General features: G+C 43.3%; 1 long non-coding RNA gene across 1 annotated transcript in view; it reads right to left on the bottom strand.

Moving 5' to 3' along the window:
• LOC141801073 (uncharacterized) overlaps positions 1–16,507 on the bottom strand; it is a 42,238-nt gene extending 25,731 nt beyond the window's left edge. The window contains exon 1 of the long non-coding RNA XR_012599371.1: positions 16,333–16,507. This is a non-coding gene — a long non-coding RNA (uncharacterized LOC141801073). The remainder of the gene's footprint in view (positions 1–16,332) is intronic.
• Between the last annotated feature and the right edge of the window lie 5,445 nt (positions 16,508–21,952).

Consider the following 21,952-nt stretch of genomic DNA (forward strand, 5'->3'; position numbering starts at 1 on the left):
TGGACCAATGGCGGCACAGGTTGTTGGGGTGTAATGGCGTGAAAAGCAGATGATTATCGATCCAAGTGTAACAGAGACTAAATGGGATGTGAATGTTTTGTCGGAGAGATGAGGCGGTTGTCAGAGGTATTCAAAGCGTCAGAGGACAGAAATCCACGCAGGATGGACTCAGGCTCATTCTCATTCAGGATGTTTAAGCAAACAACCTGAAAATCAATCCTCAAGAAAAGGGCAGTTCTGTAAAAAAAAACAACAACCATGATGACTCCAAACAGTCACGAGATTCTGCACGGGAACCAGGACAAGAGGAGTCTGTCAGAAACTGAACACAGAGACAGGACGTCTGTCACCAGACAGGTGTTAAAAGCCATTTTGATCTATTCAGCCTCATGTTCTCTCCCTAGCAGAGGCGTGCACAGAGTTTGTGAAGGGCAGGGGCACACACACAAAAAAAAGGCACACTTAGCGCGTTCTTGCCACTGAAGAGGGCACTAGACTCCATGTTTTTCAGGGCACTTAATCACAAATATTAGCTCTCAAGAGGGTACTTTGGTACTTTTCCAACAGTTGGGTTATGAGGGGGGCGACCGCCTCCTTTGCCCCCCTCGTGTTCACATCACTGCTGCCCTAGACTGTTATCTGGCCAACCAGCAGATTGTTGCAGAAAGTTGTGTGAAGGAAATATTCTCAGGTACCTGTTTTCAGACACAACATCTGAATTCACAACAACAGAGGGAGGTGAAGAAAAAAAAAGCAATGACTGTATTAGAAATTAACGCAGTCATCACCCGCCTGTTTCTGACACACTATGTTAAAGCGAATCAGCTGGCACAGATTCATGGGAATGGAGGAGTCTGTCAATCCTCTCCGTGTCTGGATCAGGTGATGTTCCCCGTGTTGAGTCCAATGACGCCGCAGGCTCCACGCCTGGTGGTGCCCTTCCATCACTTCCTTTAAATTTCAGCTTTTCAACCATACTTTCGCAGGAACTCAAAGATTTTGGTTTCTTGGTACACTGCCCGGTGGGTTAGGTTGAGGACGCTGCCGGATCACAAGTTATCCGGCATCTGATTGTCTTCAAACCTCCAACTTTCGTACTTGATTAACAAAAACATATTTGGCAAAGGCTTCGGCCTAGGTGCGTCTTGTGGCGGTCCAAGAGTTTCACATCTATCAGCGCAGTACGAATGCCCATGGCCATCCCTCTTCATCATGGCCCTCCATGGGTGGCCCAGCAATGGGGTGCCCATCAGTCATGTCAGCTGATCTGTGCCTCTGATTGGGCAAGCTGAAGATCTTAATATATTCTAAGCTGCCGAGTTAAAAAAGTTTCAGCCCCTGTACAGTGTGTGCCAATAGTGAAATTAGAGATTCAGACAGGAGATGTTTTTTTGTTTCAGGCTATAAATAGGTTAATTTCTGTTATGAAAACACTTTGATGTGATTCCCAGCACTTCTAGAGCCAGCCTCAAGTGGACACTGGAGGAACAGCAGATTTTAGCACTGTCAAATTCTGTAATATCTGAATCTGTAAAACAAGTCAGACCCACATGGCTGAAGCCAGCTGTCACAACTACAACCGCAGAGGGATGAAAGATGGAGAGGAACAGTGATGGTCCTGAAGAAAGAGGCTCAGAGTGAGCTCAGCTCAGTCAGTTACCAGGGTGGAGGCATGATGCTGGTTTTAAAGTGGAGCAGCAGAGACATGAAACAGCTCTTACTACACTGTTTTAGAAGCACAGGAGCTGATGCTGTGGGTGCCTCAGGGCCCGGGCACCTACACGGAGTGACAAGCACCAACGTATGCCAATCATGCCAATGCAGTGCTCATTACTTTTCTAACATGTGCCGCTGTAAACTTTGTTTTATAATCTGTCTCCTTAAAGCTCCACAGTGAGCAGTAAGAGCAGAGCTGATCAATCGTGAAATACTACAAAATAATCATCATCTTTTTTGTTGAGAAATCATCTCTAACAAAGTGGCTTTTTGAAGAAAGAGGCTGCACAGCATTTCTTGCTCTGCAGCTTGACATGATTTAATATTTTTATTTGTGCATGATGAAAAATGAATTATGACACAAACTTATTAATTAACTTATTATTAAATTCCTTTCATTAAAGAGCTGTTAAGCACATTTTCATCCTTACCACCCTCACAAACTATTTGGCTCCATGTCATGGTGTTAATTTTATTCTTATATATATATATATATATATATATATATATATATATATATATATATATATATATATATATATATATATATATATATATATATTTATATATATATATATATATATATATATATATACAGTGTCTTCCTCACACAGTCTGCAGTGTTTTTTGACTGAGTTATTATGAAAATGATAAAACAATAAATAAACTGAGATGTGAAGCTTTAATTTCTCTTATTTAGGACCTTATTAATTTCTCCTGCATTTAGAAAGACAGATTAGTCTTTTATCTGCTCTAGGGAAAAATATCCATTAAGTTTGTTTGAAGGCTGCAACAATAGAAACAGAAAAAGGGAAACTACCTCAATAAACAGAGAACAATGTCCAAGCTAACAGAGGAGTGATTACTGTCTGAATGCACAGGATTTAAATATAAACACTGTTCAGGCTGCAGAGTCCATAAACTGAGCTTCAGCTCAAAGAGGAGTTCACAGTTTGGGTCTGAAGAAACACTAAGAAATGAAGGAAATGTTCACGCTTTCAGAGACACCGATGACACTAATGACGGAGACACTACCATCAATTCTCTCTCTTACACTCAAACACACACACTGCAAAAATTGAAATCCAAGGAAATGCTAATGATTTTTTTTTTTTTTTTTTTCTTTTTCTTTTTTTATGAGAATAGTGGAAAGAGCCATTGCTCTCTGTTACACCTGAAAAGCTTAGACTCTCCCTTAGTGGCTCCTTAAAGTCATCTGAAAGGACTTGGACACACAGAATCTCTGACCTCTTTCTCTGACTGTGATCGATGAGATCGCTCTTTTTTGTATCTTGTATTTATTTGTTTGTTTTTTGTATGGTTGCTTAATTTTTGTACTTTTGTGAATTTGTTCTACTTTGAATGCAATTGTATTAGGGGAGGGATAAAAGACAACTCAAAGTAGAGATACTTAGGATAATATGTTTTTTGGATTATTTTTTTTTTTCTTTTTTCAATAAATTTGACAAGCAATTTTTTCTGAACCTACTGGTAGATTTATGAGCCATTCAAGTAGCCTTTTTTGTCTTTGAATTTCTTAAAATCAGATGTTTTCCTGGACCTGCAAGGGGACTGTGGCTCATATCCATTCTTATAGTATAATTTAACCAGAAAAAAGACTCTAACTTCTACTTAGATTTCAGAGCAGAAAGCTGTGGATATTATTTTAATCTATTTTAGTTACACAAACAACACATTTTATCTACAGTTTGAGTCTGTCCCTTGAATTAGTTTCTAAGTTTAATCTCCACGTGAAGCTTTCAGAATCATGGCTCTGCAACCAGCAACTTTCACCAGGATTAGAGTTCATCCAGAGCCACAAAATCTACTTTGAAGTATATAAAAGTATATGCCTAATTAAAATCTGGTGAATACTTCAAAAAAATCACAAGTGTTTAAAATCTCTAAAAGTTTTTAAAGTTAAAAATACTAAAAATAAAAATTGAACATTCAAAAGAAGATTTTCAAAAAAAAATTCAAGAATATAAAAAATGTTGAAACTACAAAATTTGAAATTTAAGAAAATTGTAAAAGAAAAAGTTCTAAATTTAAAAAAAAATCACAAATATTAAGTAAAAGTCTGAAACTAAAAACAAATTGCAAATATTACAAAAAAAAGATATTCTAAAAATAGAGAGGAGAATAACATTACTTGAATTTGATGATACATATGGATCAAATTGCAAAACTTTATCTTCTTTTCTTCCCAGGGCTGTAAAACTTGAGGCGGTGGCGGGCTTTATTGACAGATGGGATGAATATGTTAACACAATTTTATGATCAATACCCTTAGTAAGAAAAAAAAAAATCTTTATTTCAGTAATATTTTCTAAAGCTACAAGAAGCCACTGTAGAGGAGTCAAAGGGCCACATGAGGCTCCAGAGCCACAGGTTGAAGACCCTTATGCAGAAAGCATCAAAGGATTCATGTCCCAGGGAACACAAACACATTTGGGTGTAATGACCCTTTAAACTTGCAAAGGTTCCTGATTTATATTCAGTCCATGTCACCTCATAGGTAACACTTTCAGGTGCATTAGGTTTCAGAGCACTTTGGCAGAAGTGTTGCTGAATGCTGGGGCTGTGAGCTCCTCTTTCTCTGCTCCTCCAGAAACCAGGGTAAGAATTAGGGCGGCCTCAAAAGGAGATTGGAATAGAAAGATGAGCGCAGAGGCTCCAGGGTCTGGTCAAAATTACCTTAGTCTGCACCTCAAATGAAAGCAAATGTGTCCTCACAGGCCTGCTAAAAGCAGCAGACAGCGGCTGCTCGTGACACACACACACACACACACACACACTCACACTCACAGAGGGCCTTGAAAAGCTCTGTGCATTAGCTTTCTACCGACACACTTTGAGGCGACAAAAGGTTTGAGTATCGACTCACAGGCGTAAGGCGCCCGTGTACATCACGCAGCCTCGTACAGAGAAGCTGAAAGGATCGATTCTTGTTCGTCTTTGAGGTGATTTGAAATGTGCGAGGAATCGTTCACATCTTCAGAAAAAGCGGCAAACACACCCGAACCCCTCCCGCCCTGAAGCGTCTCCTCAAAGCGCTCTGATTTCAACTTTGTGTCGGGTTGGAGAGGCTTTGACGACCGCGTTTACGCTGATGCTCTTTGAGAAATCCTGCACCTGGTTCACCTCTCCCCAACCTCCTGCCCTGTCCTCACTGCAGAGCAGGGCTCGGAGGAAATCCACCAGAGGCGTTGGGAAGAAGGGACCCACTAAGACCTCAGCGCGTAAACCCACTCACACACAACCTCTGATAAAACCCACTAGCGAGCTGTCACTCAATTAATGTCTGGTTTTATCTGCTTTTAACATACCTGCCAGCCTCAGTAGGAATTAAAGCCCCCTCCTTCAACATACACTCTCTTTTTTCCTCGCTAAGTAGCTAAGCACAGTGTGTGGGATTAAGCGCTGTGGTAATAACTTCCATATTGAAAAATGCGAGATTTGGCTCCCTGGTGTTCACAAAGACTGTAGCTTTCATAAAAAGAGCGGCTTTGCGCGTCGCGTATACCTCCAGACTTATAGCACGTCTGTCTCTGTGGGTTTTATTCGCCGCTTTCATCCTGTTAAAACACCTGCACGCAGCTTTTATTCCTCATTTTCCTGCTGCAGCCTCTTTTGGCGTCCCCGTGCAGAGCGGGGGCTAAAGCCGTGAACTGTCTTGTTCGGTGTTTTCCACACTGTTTTGCGGTTCAAATGGCGGATTGGAAAGTGCTGACACTCCGGTGGTGGCAGATATTGCTCCTTTGCCCGCCAGCGCCCTAAATCCCCTGTTGCGAGGAGTGTGGTGTGAAATCCATTTAGCACAGATTCCTGCAGAAAGCTTGTCATCTCATTGAAAGGTTCCCCCTGAAATATGGAGGAAGCTTTTAAAAAAGTGTGATAGTCCTCTCCTGCCTTATTTCTCTGCCTCTTTGTCTATCAGTCTGGCTCTTTTGTCTCCTGTTCAATCCCCCTGTGAACCAGAAGTGTCTCCTGACGGTAAACAAAGATGGCTGCTCTGTCACAGTGAGGTTAATCTCTCATAAAAGTCAGGAGACTTCCCGAGCCGTGCTCCCTGAGGCGCGGGGACACTAACAGGCAGAAGTGGAGGCTTTATCAGCTCTGGGCTGCTAATGCACCCTGCGTTTAACCTGTTCTGATCACACACGGCGCATCGATCACTCCCTCGGCTTATTTCTGCTCAAACCGTCCTGCTTTGTTTGGCTCTGCAGCTGTTTACTCTCCATCTGTACGTGTCGAACCCTCCTCTCCCCAACGCCGCCTGCTTTCTGAAATAATTGTTGAAATAATTGTTGAAAACTGTGCCGTCAGCCTAACAGCTCGTGTCGCGTCTCAACAAGAACCGGTGTGGAAGAGGGCTGATGTGCTCTCTGGGGAAACAAAGGTGCTGCCGAAGCTTCACCACGACTCAAAGCCAGAAATCCACACAACTATCAGGAAATCAGACCCAAACAGAAACTACCAGAGCTCTTTTTAGTGCTTTCCTCAAGGAGCCAATCAGAAGTGGTCCTGATGCGAGAGGGAGAGTGTGTGTGTGTTTCAGGTTCACATGCCTTTGTGTGCAGCTATATGTCAAACAAAGGGCCGCTACGCCTGCCTGCCCGCCGTCCATACACTCGGCTGGGGGAGGGAGCAGAGAGATGTGGTTTCACCGTGTTTGTGTGTGTGTGTGTGTGTGTGTGTGTGTGTGTGTGTGTGTGTGTGTGTGTGGGAGAAAGAGAGTGTGTTGGGGGGTGGGTTGGGGGGAAGGGGGGTTGCTGTCTACAGGGAGCAACCAGGCGTGTGAAAATCCTCCACACTGACTCTCCTCCTCCTCCTCCTCCTCCCTCCATCTCTCTTTGTGCTCCTCTCTTCTCCTTCATGCGTTCACCTCATCTTCACGACCCTTTACCTTTCACCCCCCCCTTACCTCCCTGTCTCACCTCTCTGTCTTTCCCCCTCTTCCTCTCCTGTCATCCAACACGCAGCCTGAAGCTAACGTTAGCCCGCAACAAAATCAAAAATGAAAGTTTACCGCCCATTACAGCTCCTTTGGTGGGAGACAATCTTTGATATGGAAATGAAATGCTACCGCCGCCGCCGCCACGCGAGATGCATACATATGCTCTACATGTGATTCTACACGTGTGCTCTTCTGGTTTTATGAGTGTGTGTGTGTTGGAAGCGTGGGAAGACAATGAAAAATGGAGGGTGTATCCTCAGGGAACCCGCTCGTAAACCGTTTTGACAAATTGGGAGTGAGGGTGCGTTATCTCTGAGGGTTTGTCGAAGCCCACAGCTGGTATACAAGCACACACACACACACACACACACAGATACACACACACTTTGGACTGACACATGACGAATGGTAGGAGTGGATGATGGAGTTAGTGTGAGCCAATAAGCTCTTTAATGTATTCAAACCCTCTCAGACACACTCAGGAACAAAGTGCTCAAAGTAGAGTGAGGCTAGCAGCTCTGAGAGCAGGTCAGCTGATCAGAACAAAGACAGAAAGAGCAAACAGTCAGCAATCAGTCAGCAATCATCACGCAGAGAGTCAACACGCCACACGTAAAGACACAGCAGAAGAAGAAATGTGAGTTTGGAAGCGACAGAATCTGGCTCATGGAGACAAAGAGGAGAGGAAACAGCTTACCTTTCAGTTCCACAGCCACATGTAAGAGTCCACTGCTTCTCACACACACTCTCACACTCACACACACATGTGCTCCCATGCGCTCACACACACCGTGTGTGTGGAGGGGGAAAGGAGAACCCATCATTGTTCTCATAACCCCTCCCACACGGCCGCGCAGCTCTGTCTGGATGGAAACATGTAGGAGTAGCACTTCTCACTCTGACACACACACACACACACATACACAGATACACACACACACACACTCTCACAGTGTCTGTCTGGCTGAAAAACATGCAGCATCAACAGTCTACCTTGCTGCCTGCCGCCTCCCTCTTCTCCAGGAATTCCAGCACACACACTCTCCCTCACACACACACTCATCCTCCTCTCTATATGCTCGGAGCGCACAAAGACTCCCACTCACACACACCGCTGATCATGTGATGTGTGTGATGCACGACGCATGGATGCATGTGAGAGCATGTGGTGTGTGTGTGTGTGTGTTTCCTCTGCCTTCTTCCTCCTCTGCGTTGTGAGCCGACTGTGTTTGTGTGCTGCCGTCATGTCTGATGTGTGCACACACTCTTCTTACACCCTATCTCAGTCGCTCCACATGTGTGTGTGTGTGTGTGTTGTACGCCTGTGGAGTTAGGTGTGTGGATACACAGACAGGCACCTTCACAGTCGTGTCCATCGGGGGAGGAAACCACTCATACTCTGGTCTACGGCTCCTGAGGGCGCTGTGTATTTACCCCCTCTGCATTATTGATGGCTGGTAATGGCGCCATTACAACAGCGGAGGAAGCTGCTGGATGTTAGACACAGGGCTGATAAGGAAGCGGACGGATTTGCTATTTCTGCTTTTAATGGGGTAAGAAATCTGAGCACTGTGGTGTTTGTTTCATCCACAAAGACTATGACGAAAAACATTCCTCAATGAACCTTTGATGAAAAATGAAATATAATGGACTTTTTCCTCAAAGAATAAAGGTGAGACAAAAATATTTGGGAGGCACACAGGCCCAGAATGGCTCTGGGTCGAAATGCACCACGGAAGCTGCTCTTTCTTTTCTCATACGCAGCCGCCGTTACCGATATTTGTTTGACTAAAACGTACACCACATACGTCTGCAGTCTGACTCCATTCTGTTACTTATGACTGCAACTTACATTCAGCAGGAGTTCATACTCTTCCTTCTCCATTGATAAGTCTCTCTCCATTCATGTTGGGCTGTAAAACCTCAAACCTGTTGACTCCTGGTCTGATTCCACTCACTGGCCCTCATTTATCAATCTTGCGTGGGAATTGGCGCAGATCTGGGTGTAAAAACAATCCTATGGTAGCGCTAACGTGTGATTTATGAAACGTGCATATCAGGGCCAATCACGGCTGCTGAAAACAATCTTGATTTACATAACACGCCCCTTAAATATTCAAGGTTCAGCTGGCCGAACCCACGGAATTTACAACATGGAGGGAAGTATTACGGGTAATATGGGAACTTCTCCATACCGATAATAGACAACGTCATAGCAACAGAGGTAGAGAGGAAATGACGCCGCTTTGTTCGGCAGTCGGAAAAATACAGCTTATCAGAAAAAACTCATCTGCAAGGAAATCACTGCAGTGATTTAGCAGCGTGGATGTGACAAAGTAAAATAAAACAGAGTTTTAAACATTTATCTAACACAGCCTTCGTAAATAACTTGATTAATTAATCTGTGATGTCTGACTATTAGAAGCCACAATATTAATAATTGTTTCCTTTCAGATCCTGATATGTGGAAAGTTTTCTTTTAAAGATGTGTTTGAGCTCTGAAAGAAGCTGCAGACTCCAGCCTGAACCTCACACAGACTGAGGAGGGATGAAGTTTGTCCATCGAGCGCAATTATGCTCGGGTAGACCAGAGTTTTATGATAATTCGTACCACGAGACGAGCACATAGGCTGTGATCTCATGTAAATCAATGTCTTCTGTCACTTTTTCACACACAGTTCACGTTTCTATGATAATATTATGAGGAGTGAAATAATCATCTTCATAATTAATCCTGTAATCAACACAGTTTCCTTAAAAAAATACAGGCTATCCAGCGTCGTCTGAATGTTCTCTGTGGAGACTTTATCATGAGAGTGTATTAAAAGCGGATGACAGCCTCTATATTTTCATTTTTTTAATTTATTTATTTTTTTACATAAACCAAAGAGGGGAAACACATTTTTTTTTAAATGTAGAAATCAGCTGACAGCTCGCACTGCTCTTTCAAAACCATGTATTTTATAGATTGGCGGAAGCAGAGTGAAATGCTAGAAACATTCTTGGTGTCATATCTAATTCAAGGATCTAAATATTAATCCAAGAACATCAGTTTTTATTTCTTAAAATGTTTTGTGCTCATTTGATCTAATAAGTCTCCTCCACTGAAAAGATTTCCTCCCCACTGACACTCCCACTCAGACCTTGCGTGGGATTTGAGCCTACCCAACGCCCACGTTCAGATTGATAAATGCCGACCTGTGCGTTGAAACGAGCGTACACCCATTCTTCAGGCGTACACACGTTTGATAAATGAGGGCCAGTATGTCTGTTTGTCATCGTAGTCAAGCTAAACACAGACTGATTTTGATACATTCTGTTTTATTTTGAAAGTGTGTTTTTAGGCAGTGTCCATGCATGACTTCCTGTCCCACTCGATCTTCCCTACGCTGAATTAATGCATCACAGCTCCGCCGACCAGCCACGCAGACAGACTGCAACGGTAAGTTGACAGTAAGTTGGTGCTGTGAGCAGAGACACACTGCAGACATACCTGATGTATCTCAGCTGTAAGACTAAAAGGATTCAGATGACTGAAATATGAGGGTGTGTCATTAAAAGACTGCGACTAAATCAGACTTTGCTGTCTACATGAACACTGCAGTGTTGTTGGGTCCAGCTTGGCTTCGGTGGGCTGAAACTGGAGCACGATGCTTCCTGCAGCTCACACTATCACACACTATTACACAGACAAGATAGTTATATTATTGAACCTGAAGGAATCATGAGGAGTGTGTGAACCAGGCTGCTCAGGTTGTTTCCTGCTGACTGAAGATCTTCACGTCAGACGATTTAGCCGCCTGAGTTTTCTGACGGTGCAGACTCTGATCGCAGCGCTGACCAACGTAAATCTCTAAAAAACAGTGGATGGCTTCTGTATAGCTCGAGTGTGTGCAAAACTTAAAGTGTGTGTTTATGTGTGTGTGTGTGTGTTGACGTCCCCTTCTGTTTGCTCAGGGAGCTGCTGTGAAAACAGAAAAGGTTGTTCAGTCAGGAGTCTGCTGGAGACACATTTACAATCTGTCCAAGTCATTAAGGATCTGTAAACACGCGCACACACACACCTGAGTGTGCACTGTGCATGCATGGGTGCTCTCTTATTCCTCGCACACACACACACACACACACACACACACACACACACACACACACACACACACACACACACACACACACACACACACACACACACACACACACACACACACACACACACACAAGGAGCCGTGCACAGTCTGTAGCACAGAGCTCATCACGTCTTCATTAATCTGCACATTCATCAGATATAATCATATAATCTTTGTTTATAACACAACCTGACATGGACGTGTAGTTTAGAAATATATCTCATCTGTTTTTTTTTATATTTCAAATCTCACACTCTCATTCTGTCTTATTAAAGTGAGGCTAAATTAATTACACTGCTCCTCTAATGCTCTGTTATTCCCTCGGATAGTTTTGTTAAACACATTTTTAAATCACGTCTAATTAAATCAAATAAAACGATTTAAATTAATTCACGACGTCGAGTTAAATCTTCACATGTTCAGAGTTAACTCATCAATCCAGATGTGTTAAAACCTCCTTTAAAAAATCAAATTATACTTGTTAGTGACTGTCTCTGTTATCAGCTCAGAGCTGAGGACAAAGGAATTAACGCACACACACTCACACACACACACACACACACACACACACACACACACACACACACACACACACACTGTTACAGTCAATTCTGATATAGGCGCTGATCGCCTGCTGTAGGTTGCCACTATAATCTGCTGGTTTTCACTCTCTCCTCCTGCCTGAACAACGACCTAAAGAAGAGGAATTATGAGAGGTTTACTCAGGGTGTGTGTGTGTGTGTGTGTGTGTGTCATGTGACCCCTGAGTCTGTGACCACAGACAAGAATGATCAGCAAGTTTTGTTTTCTGTGCTCACGTGCATGAACCACAAAAGAGACCATGAGGTCGTGGACTGGACGCTACTTTTCGGTTTCCCTCAGGATTCAATTCTTTCACAATTTCTTGGGTGCCATTTCAATTTGAACGAAAATTCAACTTTGTTTAGGTGTTTTCTTTCTTTCTTTCTTTCTTTCTTTCTTTCTTTCTTTCTTTCTTTCTTTCTTTCTTTCTTTCTTTCTTTCTTTCTCAATCTCTGAGTCTCAAATTCACCTTGAACCCTTTACATGATTATCAACTCTCTCCTTTTAATGTTGAAATATGAAGCAACGAGCTGCAGAGGTGTAATGGTTTTAGCTTTAATCGTTAACATACAGATCATTTCTGCTGTGCTGCTTCTGTTTTCAAAACTACAATTCATAGGGAACACGTTCAAGAATTTAAATAATATAATAAGAGTTTTGTGTGTGCTCAGAACCCCGTTGATGTAAGTTCTTCCCACACCCATAACCACTAAATGATGTTGTGTGAAGTCACTGTATTAAACCTTTGGACAAACAGAGAATGAAGATACATCTGGACATGACTCTGTTGGTGATGACCAAACAGAAAAACCTCAGAGCAGAGAGTGGTTTGAATTTTATTATTATTATTATGATTATTATTATTTATTTATGTATTTTATGTTTTTTTATTTTGCTATTTCAAATATATCATTGCCGTTCTTTGATGAAAGTAAAGAAACAATTTCACTGTATAGGGAAAAAAAAAAAACATGTTTGTCTTCTGTGCACATGACATTTACCTCTTTGAATCTTGATTCATATATGATGAAATCCAGGGAAGGGAAAATGTTTTTTTCCCCAATTTCCTTTTTTTTTTCTTTTTCTTTTCTTTTTTTAAAAAAAGCAATTTAGGCGTTTTTGTTTTTAACATCTTGAAATTAGACATTTTTATAGACTTAAAAGCTGAATGAGGCTCATGAGCTGTATGTATTAGAAATAATTGTGTGGCTGTTTGACATTTTTCTGACACAAAACTTAAGATCAAATTTTACAACTAATCAACCAATAAAATCAACCAATCATTATCTGAAATGGTGCAGATTTTCTCTGAGGTATTCTTAATGAACTACTTACTGTAGCAGCTGAGCCTCGGGAGGAGAATGCAGTGTTTCTTAATAAGAGGATTGTTTGTTTTAGACACACACACACACACACACACACACACACACACACACACACACTAAACTATCCCCGTATAGCTGTGTGTGTTTATGGTATCAGTTATACTGCTGCTGCCGTGAACGTGTCACACAGTCTGTTTACCCCTCACATGATCTACATGTTTTTCCTGTGACCACACGCAAACACTCTTCTAGTAACACACACATCACATCAAACTAAAACAGGTGTGTAAAGACTGTCCTCGCTGTTCTGATTTCCTAGTTTCTATTGGAGGGTTTGGTCTCAATAAGAACTGAAAGCCCGGCCCTCGTGTCCTGAACCCGACCTGCTCCCTGCGTGAACCGTTGACCTTCAGACGACCAGCACGTTACCTGCAGCCCGGCTCAGGCAGGAGGAGAATGATGTTAAGGTTCTCTTTCTTTCAGGTGTTATTCTCGCTTTTGTCATAATCCTACATTTGCTAATTTATTTATTTTTCATCTCCTCCTCTCATTAATTGATCTCCTCGTTCTTCTCATCCTGTCGTTCCCTCATTTTAAAGCATTTAAAAAAAAACATTCCAACATAAAGTTTTTTATAATTAAAGCCTATAAAAGATTTCATGGTTAAAGTAAATAAAGGCTTTTATTTACTATTAAACTATTAATTGTTCTTTGAGATTTTACAGCTTCTCCTCTGATGTAAAAGTGTCATGATACATAACAAATGTCTGGTCAAATACTGGGTCCATATACGGCAAATACTCAAATCTGAGCCGGAGATTCTGTTTTAGTTCTTGTGAATATTGTTAAATTACATTTGAAATGTCATATTCTCCTGAAAACTTCAGAAAAAAAATAATAATTTCAAAATATCAGAGGCCAAAAATGATACCTGGGTTTTCTGCAATGATTCAAAAATCTGTGGATAAGAAAAAATGACAAGTCAAAAATGAAAATATTTTATAAAAAGAAACTGAAAAAGAAATGTTTTTGCCTCATTTTGATTTTTTTTCTACTCTTTCTCCATATTTCATGCATCATTTTCCCTTAGTTTCTTGAAGAGACGTTTTAAAGCTTTGCTCGTGTTAAGCTCATTTTGTTTAGGGTTGTGGCCTGCTGCTGTTGTTGAGCAGGAGATGCTGTGTGTGTGTGTGTGTGTGTGTGTGTGTGTGTGTGTGTGTGTGTGTGTGTGTGTGTGTGTGTGTGTGTGTGTGTGTGTGTGTGTGTGTTGTAAAAATTAGTTTATGTCAATATCCTACAAATACAAAACACACCACATAAAGCTGAATGTATCTGAAACAAAAAAGAACCAAATCTAGTTTTCCTTTTCCTGAAATGTAGAAGGACACGGCGAGAAGAAGACAGCGCTTTGATTTTTACTCACATATATGTTTTAAAAAAAACATATATGTGAGTTCAACACACGTAGTGAGGGTTTTCTTTCTGTTGTGTATTTAAGATCCTCAAACAAATGCAGCGACATAAAACTTGATTGGAGTGAGAAAAACCAGGCCAACGAATGCCACACCCAAAGACTGACTCCACACACACACACACACACACACACACACACAGAAACTCCTATATGAAACATAAGAGCTGGCTCTGCGTGTGCGTGTGTGTGTGTGTGTGTGTGTGTGTGTGTGTGTGTGATGATACTTCCGCAGCTCGGCTAACCCGTCGGGCACCTTCGCAGCCATCGCAGAGAGCAGTAAAGAACGGCCGGGCATTGGGTGAGGAAAAAAAAATCCGCAGATTAAATTACAGCTGATCAAATCAATCCGACTAATCGAGTTGTCTATTTTTGTGAGACGCCTGCTTTGATTTCAGCTCTTTGTGTGAAAATAAGGCTTTAATTCCGCCGTATAAAAACCCTGAGACAAACTTACCGTGTTCACTTTCACGATGTCTGCGCAGCGCTGGAGACAAGCTAATCTCAGATATATTCTTCCACAGGAAAAAAAAAAAAGGTCTCCATGCTCTCATAATGACTCATGACTGGGGAGAATCTGTTGTATTTCATGCTTGCAAACAGAAACCGCTTTGTGAGTTTAAATATTCAAATTATGTCTCACATGCGGGCATGTGGAGAGCTTCAGGGCATGAAAACTGGACGGATACACAAACTGGTATGTTATCCATGTCAGCGCTGCAGGCGGTTATTAGCACATAAAAGAATCTGCTAAACGAAGGAGGGGAAATGTACAGATCAGCAGGAAGATAAGGCTGGAAGTGTGTGTGTGTGTGTGTGTGCGTGTGTGTGTGAGTCCAAAAATATCAGCTCAGATGGAGAGAGCCAGGTACATGTACAGTAGCTGCTCTCTGCTGGCCTACTAATGAGCTCCACACACACACTCACACACACACACATTTTAACACGCTGTATTATGTAGTTGAAAGGGTCCAGGTGTCTCAGGTTTTAAACCTCCCCTGCTCTGCTCTGTTTCCTTGTTTTCAGTCGAGTTAAACCCTCTCTGTGCTGAAAGACGCCGCAGCCCTCAGCATCTCCACACACTCTGCACATCCAGGCTCGTACTTTCTGAACAATAAATGTTAACATCAGCGTTTTGTGAGGCCAGAAAATTTAAAACAAGTGGTGATTTCAGCGCTGACCCCGCCTTTTTCAGGCGCTGGACGGCGTTCACAGCACTTTGTCTTTGTCTCATGAAGCAGGAAAATCAGCACAACTCCACCAAAAGGAGGAGAAAAGAGAGGCGCTGCAGGTGTAAAAGGATCATTACAGTCTCTCCAGACCAGGTGTGCCCCTCATCCACAGGGGTCCCCCACCCACTCAGCTCCATCTCTATCTCCATGACGACCTGTGTCACCCAGCTGTCCTCCTGAGGACCTGTAACAGAGCTAATATGGCTGCCACCACCCTCCTCCTCATCGTTCAGACAATAAAAAAAACCTGCTCCTTCCTCGCGACCCCTCGTGCCTCACCGCTCAGGAATCAACTGGATCTCCAGAGCTGCCAAACCAAGACCTCAGAGCCGCCCACGGCTCTGGAGGAAACTCAGCATACATTCCTTAAATGGCTGCAGTAACCTGGTTTAAGGCCAGACTGGGAGGTTGTGTTGAGATCTGTGCACAGAAATGAGAGGAGGATTGTGCTCTTCAGGAGGACTACAGCCCAAACACACACACACAGACAGAGCTTCATAAAGCATCTCTTTGTCTCTGGGGGTTGCATAATGATTCCATGACAGGCTGTCAGACATCATATGAAACTGATTCCACACAGCGACGCTCTCCTCTCCTCTCCCTGACAGCTCTGCTCCTCGTACCTCATGATCTCTGCTCTAAAGGCCCACCTGGTTCAGTCTGAGACAGCCAAACATCACCAGGACCTCCTCCTTCAGGAGCGAGGTGGAGCTCCCCATCAGTCACCAATTAATCTCACTTTAATCCAAAGAAATGAGTCTCTCCTTCACTCAGAGCTAAGGTGTCCACTGAGTGTGAAATTCAGCCCTCAGGCCTCACACAGAGAGGAGTAGACATGTAATGGGATCCTGAAGGGTGTTTATGAGTGTGTGTGTGAAGTGGTAATAATGTGTGTGTAGCAGAGTGGTGTGTGACTTACCCCCGGCTGTCCCTGAGGGTGCTGTGACAGCGCTGCTCCTGCTCCTCTCAAAGCTTCATCTACAATATGTTCACTATCACTCAAAACTCCCTCCTCTTCCTCTCTCCGCCCTCCCTCATTTCTTTATCTTTCCTCCTTTCTTTTCACTCCATTACTTCTTTGTTCACTTTTTACTTCTCTCTTTTCTCCTGCACTCATCCCTTCCCCTCTCCTCCTCCTCCTCCTCCTCCTCCTCCTCTCGGCGCTCCAGGAGCTCTGTATCGCTGTCTCTCAGCTGGCACAGAGAACAGGCAGACACATGGGAGGGCTGTTTTGTAATCCAGCAGGTCATACCACCCTGGCATAGGAGAGGGGGGAGAGGGTGGTGGGGGGGGATTGATGAGACTCAGGGAGGGGAGGAGGAGGAAGGACTGAACAGACGTATACTGCTGCCTCCTAACGTATACCTTCGCTGCATCCCTGCGTCTGTGAGACGATGGTCTCTCCCTTTTTCCCACCGACGATGGGAGGTCTTGTCTTGCTACATCCTCTGCGCATTGAGGTTTGAGGAATAAGTGGGGATGGAGAGGAAGGGAGGAAGGAAACAAGGAAGGGAGGAAGAAATGGGAGTGGGAGGAAGCGTGGGAATGAAAGGAAAGGAAAGGGAGTGAAAGGAGAAAGATGAATAGAGGAGAGATACGGGAGGAGGGATGCCTTGAAGGGTTGCAGAATGAATCAATGAAGCAGCTCAGCTCAGGAAATATTTTTAAGAGTAGAAATAAAATGTAGGCTAAACGAGAACAAAGAGCCCAGTCATGAATCTGTGATGCTGTTTACTTTACGTTACAACCCAGCCGAAGAGTCGGCGCCGCTGATTGTGTGTGAGAGTGTGTGTGTCTGACGGAGAGGCAGAGAATGAGCTGATGAGAGACAGGGAAAGATGGAGGTCAGGTCTCAGGGTGACTGACCGGCTGTCTGTCTCGCTGCAGGCTGTCATCTCTCCCATAGATGCTCAAACTGTTGTCCATTCATCTTTACCGCCAGCTCGGGAAGATGCTGCTCTTCAGGATGCTAACAGGTCTGCTCATACCTGCAGCCACACACACACTGTGGACATTAGAAAACACACACACATTGCTCTCTTTACCATCAGCAGTGCACTCCCTACAATTCAAACACTTTCTGCCTGCAGCTTTGCATGTGGTCTGGTCAATAAAAGTCAACGGCTTTGTCTTTGAAAACTCATTCATTGATCGGGTTGAAGCTGGAACCAAGTGTTTAAATCTGTGAAACAACATTTCACCGTCTCAACACTTAGGTTTGATATGCAACACAGTGCTAAGCTAGGCTGGTAAAAGGTCAGGATAGCATGTCATTGTATCCTCTTTTTTTTTTAAAGGGGACATATCATGCTTGTTTCTCCTTTTCACTATGCCAGACTAGGATGCCTGTAAAGCATTTCTGCCCTCAGTACAAGTCATTTAGTTCCTTCATTTCCCCACAATAGCGTTCTCAATATCCTCAGTTTAGGCCATTCTGAAGATCTCGTTGAAACGTTTCCAGAATGACCTCCAGTAACCTCGCAACGTCACAGCCCTTTGTTCTCTGATTGGTCAGTTTTATCAGAGAGGCGGAGGGGGTAGAGCCAGGGGGCGGTTTTTGCAGCATGGCACTATTTACAAAATCGCCACATTGAATGGAGCAGACTGAGCGAGTTTGCTGTTTGCCAAAACTTCACCTTAAGGCATTGATAGCACTAATAAAATGGCAGAGTGTAGGATACGTCCTTTTGTATTGGACCCTGAGTCAGACCCGGACGGTTCTGCAGCTCAGGAGGAAGAAAATCCACCTGGACACAGATCATCTCAGGACGCTTCAGTGTGGTGAGTCAAACTGGTACTGTAACATGCATAGTTTATACGTGGAAATATAGGCAGACTTCACCAATAAACTATTTCTATAACAGGGCTCCATCCTGCTCCTTCACTTTTCTCTGTCTGTTTTATCCATCATGCTGAAAGTCTAGTCTAAAGATCGCCTCTACTGTCAGTTCCTCACTATGTTATTACCGCAGCATTATTGTGGTCCAGGTTCACAGAGCATGTCAGAACAAGCATGCAAGTATCAAAAGTGGTGGTTTTGAATCACAACCAAAGGAGCACTTGCAAGTTTTCTTCATAGCCATGTCTGCTTCCAAAGAACAGAAATCAAAACAATGATCGTCTCCCTGTCCTTCTTCTTCGACTGTATTTTCCGGCAGGCTCAAAGCAGCGACCGTGTATTGAGTCACCCTACAGGCCAGAGCTGGTAGGTAGCTGTATTTATACTCGGCTCTTGGTGGGTGTATCCCTCGGTGGCGGTTGTGTGACTAAGGACGCGGTCACACTGGCCAATCGTGCCGTGCCTAAGCACGCTTCAGCCGTAAAGCACGTTTGGAATGGCCATTGTGACTGCAACCGTACCGTGCTCAAGCACGATTCCCTTCCGTGCTTCAGCATGCTTCGAAGAGGTGGGCTTCGGCACGGTTAACTTCATGCACGAGCACAAGCACGCGGACAGCGCGTGAGATCCATTACGTATAATCACAGCGAGCGCATCTCTCGACAATCATTCTGAACAAAGCGGGGGTGTCAGACAACTTAATAGAAGTCCAAAAGTCTCTAAAGTTGTAGCAGTGCTCTCTGTGTCTCATTGTGCTGACTCTGATGAGATCACGCTTCATGTAAACAGATGCTTCACGATGATGTAGGCGGGCTGTGCGCGTCTGTGATACCTGCTAAAGTCTGGTTCATATTGGGGTAGTGTGACAGCTGGCTGTACTCTCCAGCTGGGGAACAGCGCTGCAGGGGGGCAATCGTGCTTAAGCACGGCACGTTTTGGATGGCCAGTGTGACCGCGTCCTAACTGACATCACAGAGGAGGAGCTGCTTTATCAGATTACTCCAATAAAAAGAGAGGATTCTCATGCTGTCATGAAGGTCGAAATCTCGCGGTCATCTCGCAATGACCTATTTTCAGAGGCATCAAATCTTGTTCTAGGATATCCGAAAAAATACAATATCTCATTTTTTAAAAATTCAGGGGGTGAAAGGTCTTGTTTTCAAATTTATTATATTATATGTATGTATTAAATCAGGCATCAGCATGATATGTCCTCTTCAAGGGACAATCCAAAAAACTCAGGAATTGAACAGCATCTTACTTAGAGCAGTCAGCAGGCTAAACCTAGGGAATGTCAGTCAGTTTGAACTTAGCTGCCAGTTGTCCCTCCTGCCCCCTCAGCTTTGGGAAAAACAGAATCGCAAATAACAGAATGACAGGTGACAGACATTGCTTTCAATGTCTTCAAGAGTACAGGGGGTGAAGCTGGACACACCCAATGAATGAGCCTGCTGTATGTTGTAATGTTGCTGTTTAGATCAATAAGACCTTAAAGGGTCTCTGGATTTTGAGTAACATTTTCACATTTAAAGATTTCCTCTTTCTGACTGACAAATGAAGATCAAGCAGCAACCTCCAGTCTCAGAATATGAGACAATGCTGAAGTGCTAAAATCTGCTGCTTCTTGAGTGTTCATTTGAGGCTGGCTCTGGAAGTACAAGAAGTCACATACACACCAAGCCAAAAAAGCCTGGTTCAAAAAACGTCTCCTGTCTGAGTCGCTAATTTTTCAAACGGCATGCACTGTACGGGGGGGTGAATTTTTTCTAACTCAGTCGTTCAGAGGATATTAAGATCGTGAGCTCCCCCAATAAGAGGCACAGCTGAGGGTCATGTGACGGCCGGTGCCCTATGGCTGTAACCGAAGCTCTTGCCACTACCAATATGGCCGCTATAGCCGATGTGCTTCATTTTCCGTTTCAGAAACAGACGGGTGACGTTGGCAAGACTACGTCCACGTTTTATACAGTCTATGATGAAGACATGATCACGTCCCACCAGTCTTCCTCCTGAAGTGTCGGCAGGTCCAAGGTCAACTATGACAGAATTAACGTGGAAACATCTGAGGACACTGAACCTGAGCCTACTCCAATTCAGGATGCAACAGGAATTTCTATTATGAACTCCAAACTGACTACCTTCTACACACCTTCCAGATTTGGCCTTGAGAAGGACAGCTTCTGTTGCTCAGAAAAGAACAGCCAATCACACGTTGTACTAAGGATAGGGAGTCTTGCAGATCATCTGGAACGCCCAACAGCAGAGCATAAAAGAAGCTGCTTCTGACTTGGAGTAGGGTTTTTTTTCTTAGGGTCTATGGTGGGTTTTTCAGGGTCTGGAAAGGTCTTTACGATTTTTTTTTCTTAAGGTCTAAAGGGGTCTTTAGAGGTTTAGAGGACCTAGGGACCTCACTTTGTTCAAGATGGCTTGTTTTGAATAAGTTTTTTGGATTCAGGCTGACTGAACTCCTTGGCTGATTGGACTCTGCGTCTTCTTCTTCAACAGTCTAATATCAAGGTAATAGAAAATTCAGTGATTAAGTATTTAGGTAGAGGAATTAGAGAAAAAGTTACTACAGTTATCGAACAATGCCTGGCCACAAAAAAAAAAAAAAACACCTGGATTTAGCTAAGCAAGTAGGTACAAGCCTCCTATTGGATAATTACTGCAAGGGGGATTATCTTTTAGCTGGAAACAAGTTATTTAACCCAACTGGCACAGCGAGTTACTCCTCATTTCTTAAACAACCATGTGGAAAGACACATCCAGTAGTCGTGGAAAATATGTTAGTCTGTTTGAGAAGGGTCAAATCATTGGCATGCATCAAGCAGAGAAAACATCTAAGGAGGTTACTTATATTGGGTTGAGAACTGTTCAACATATTACAGGAGGTCCTCAACTTATGTGGTTCTCGACTTGCATTGTTTGGATTTAAATAAAGTTAGGTTCTCCAAGTTACATCGCTCTGTTCGTAAGCTCCTACAATGCGTACCAGGTTTTTTGGCTCTGAGTGCATATGAACACACAGCTACGCAGTGCTACATGGTCATCATCCACCTTGTCTTGAGTCGCATCATGTGTAGATTGTCTGGGTTTGTGCTCCGTAATTTGCTCAGTATCTTCACCATGGACACAAAAAAGAAAGTGGGATCTTTTGAAGCTGGTCCTGTAGTTATTTAGAGATTTAGGGGTAAAAATCAGACTTGCGCAGAATTTCAGGTTATGATGTGTCGTGGGATTGGAACTTGTTCATAACTGGAGGACAGCCTGTATTAAACACCAGAAGGAAAGTGGGTACCTATTGTCTTCCGGGAAGGAAAGTTTGCCGGAAAAGAATCCTTAATAATGGTGATTGTGATCACTTAAATGTTTGGTAAAATCAAATAGAGGAAAGGGCTATGTTTAGTAGTGAAAGTAGAAGCATTTCCACACACACAATGTGAAAGGAACTCAAGGGATTGGGACTGAACAGCTGTGGAGCCTTAAGAAAACTACTAATCAGTGAGGCTAACAGGAAAAAATGGCTTCAGTTTGCTAGGCAGCGTTTCCCAATCCTGGTCCTGGAGGACCCCTGCCCTGCATGTTTTGGATGTTACCCCACTCCAGCACACCCGATTCAAGTGAATGGCTCTTTATCAGGCTTGAGCAGAGCTTGATGACGAGCTGATCATTTGAATCAGGTGTGTTGGAGTCGGGAACA

The sequence above is a fragment of the Halichoeres trimaculatus genome, unplaced genomic scaffold (genome assembly GCF_033239565.1).
Source record: "Halichoeres trimaculatus isolate MK-OKI-2021-1 unplaced genomic scaffold, fHalTri1.1 fHalTri1_scaffold_12, whole genome shotgun sequence".
Lineage (NCBI taxonomy): Eukaryota > Metazoa > Chordata > Actinopteri > Labriformes > Labridae > Halichoeres > Halichoeres trimaculatus.